Source organism: Octodon degus, unplaced genomic scaffold, assembly GCF_000260255.1.
Source record: "Octodon degus isolate 3935 unplaced genomic scaffold, OctDeg1.0 scaffold00071, whole genome shotgun sequence".
In the NCBI taxonomy this organism is placed as follows: domain Eukaryota; kingdom Metazoa; phylum Chordata; class Mammalia; order Rodentia; family Octodontidae; genus Octodon; species Octodon degus.
In genome coordinates this window covers 335,240-336,849 of record NW_004524647.1, presented here as the reverse complement: position 1 = coordinate 336,849, position 1,610 = coordinate 335,240, and the positions used below count along the sequence as shown (strand labels likewise).

Here is a 1,610-nt window from a genome sequence, read left to right as displayed (position 1 = left end):
TCTCTCTCTCTCTCTCTCTCTCTCTCTCTCTCTCTCTCTCTCTAATAAAAAATATATATTAAAAAGAATCAAAGGCAATCAAATTAATTGTGATCAGCCAGGCAAAGGCTATCTGTGAAAGAGAGGATGTCCCTCTGTAGGGGAAGGGTCAGTTACTAAAGGATTTGTCCTGCAGTGTAAATTTTGTACACGGCAGACATCCTAAGCCAACACCAGTCTCTAGATGCAGGTAATTATTGATAAAAAAGAAACCCATTTCAGAGCCTTAGTTTAATTTGAGCCAAAATGGAGAGATTCCACTGACCTCTTCTAAGTTTTGTGATCACCTTCAACTACTGCAGAAAAACATCCACAGTGAAGAAAGCCCAGAAGTTGTGGTGAATTATATAATGTGGCTAAAATTAGACCATGCATATAACTATATTAGAACTTTTATACCCAAGATATTTTCCTTTAAAAGAACACATTTGAATTATAAATGAATCAAACATTTATAATTTAAGTATAAAAATATATGCAATCTCAAAGTCAGCTGGGTTCTGATATCCTTCAGAATTTTGTTTAAACTTTATCTAAATTGCATTATGAGGCTTCCATGGACTTACAGAATTTCATAGTGGAAATGCTGTTTCCACTGCTACATCCATTCTCTCAAAATTTAGTTCACCTGCAAGGCAGACTAAATTGCTTCAAGACTTTATATTGGAGAATGAATATCCTCTTAATTTAGCATTTTGGAAGAGCAGAAATTTTACCCCTTAGCACTGGCCGGGCGATAGAGAGGCCCTCTCAGTAACAGCCTGTTTCTGTCTCTCTCCAGCTTCATACTTTTCATCTTCTCTCATTTGCTCTTTGGGGAAATTAGCAATTTCTTGGATTTTTTTGTTTGTTTTTGTTTTTGCCCTCCAAGAGAAGTTCATTTATGACCTAGTGAGGAAGATTTAGTTGGGTCTTCCATCTAAGTGATTGAGAAAATGCCAAACATCTCAGATACAGATACTGCGTATTTGCCTACCACAAATGACATTCAAAACATTTAATCATATGTACATATATCAAAACATTTAATCATATGTACATATAGAACTAATTCAGTACATAGTATTTTGTTAAAAAAAAAAGTTATCAGACATAGTGACTTAAATGCTTTGTAAACTCATTATTTGGATTACAAAGATGTAGCTTGCAGATCCAGGTTTCCTGAGAATGCAATAGACAAGATTTGTCCTCCAAATTTTTGTTCAAATTAAGAATTTTCCAGAGAAAGAACAAACAGGTGGATATATAAGATCTGACCCTTCTGTTGGTGTTGAAAATGCAGCTATGGACTATCTTAAATATTCTTTAATCCAGAAATTTCTAACCAGAATTTGATGCTTGATGGGATTTAAGCAGTTCTTGTACATTGCACAGAATTTTGTCTATGTGCATTTTCTAGAGAGAGTACTAGTAGTTTTCATCATGTGTTGTAAGAATCTGTGACTTTACAAGAATTAAATAAAGTTAATCATTAATGTGACACTCTGATTATTAAGTTATTATTAGATTATATTATTAAGAATTTTATTTCTTTTTCCCCCTCCAAGTCTGTAGGGGGATGAAGAAGAAGA

General features: G+C 33.8%; 1 protein-coding gene across 2 annotated transcripts in view; it reads right to left on the bottom strand.

The window, feature by feature from the left end:
- The window catches only part of Grm7 (glutamate metabotropic receptor 7), a 986,583-nt gene that overhangs the window by 843,996 nt on the left and 140,977 nt on the right, over positions 1–1,610 (bottom strand). The window lies entirely within an intron of this gene.